The sequence below is a fragment of the Lagopus leucura genome, unplaced genomic scaffold (genome assembly GCF_019238085.1).
Source record: "Lagopus leucura isolate 7727_CA_CO unplaced genomic scaffold, USGS_WTPT01 28049-0_obj-0_obj, whole genome shotgun sequence".
Lineage (NCBI taxonomy): Eukaryota > Metazoa > Chordata > Aves > Galliformes > Phasianidae > Lagopus > Lagopus leucura.
In genome coordinates, this window is record NW_024968594.1 from 1 (window position 1) to 738 (window position 738).

Sequence of the window (738 nt, forward strand, 5' to 3'; positions counted from 1 at the left end):
GGGGGGGGGACAGCGATGGGACACGGGGGGCTGCATGTCCCCAAATGTCCCCTCTGTGGCACCCAGGTGGCCCCAAACCCCAAACCCCCATCGCTTTGGTGCGACCATCACAGCATCAACGCCATCCACCCGACGGAGCGATAGCGATAGCCAACATGGCGACCGAGAATGGGTGTCCCCAGCCCCACATGTCCCCAACCCCACATGTCCCCAACCCCACAACGTGTCCCCAACCCCACCACATGTCCCCAACCCTGTGACATCTCCCCAGCCCCACTTGTGGGGCGCACCTGGAGAGGTCGAGGCTGTGTGGGACCCTGGCCAGGTCGTTGACGAGGCCCTTCTTGAGGAAGAGGCGGATGATGTTGTTCATGCCGTTGTGTTGGGTTTTGGTGGCGCTGCTGTAGAAGCTGGAGGTGGACGGGCACGACTCCATGATGGTGCTGATGATGCACATGACGGCCTGCAGCCTGCAGGGGGGCAAAGGGACGCGTCACCTCTGTGTGGGGCTGGGTCACCTCCATGGGGCTGTGTCACTTCTGTGGGGCTGGGTCGCCCCCATGGGGCTCAGTCACCTCCGCAGGTGCCGAGGATGGAGCCGACACGCAAGGAGTGTTGGGATTTTTGGTGACACCAAGATGCCGAGGGATGGGGACGTTGCCATGGGGTGGTGGGGACAACCCAGATGGCGTTGGGGACACCCAAGTGGTGACTGGGACACCCTATGGGGCCATAGGG

At 63.1% G+C, this 738-nt stretch overlaps 1 long non-coding RNA gene across 1 annotated transcript in view; it reads right to left on the minus strand.

The window, feature by feature from the left end:
- Nucleotides 1-392: 392 nt before the first annotated feature.
- Nucleotides 393-738, minus strand: part of LOC122193733 — an 819-nt gene continuing 473 nt past the window's right edge. Inside the window, exon 2 of the long non-coding RNA XR_006182963.1 lies at nucleotides 393-470. This is a non-coding gene — a long non-coding RNA (uncharacterized LOC122193733). The remainder of the gene's footprint in view (nucleotides 471-738) is intronic.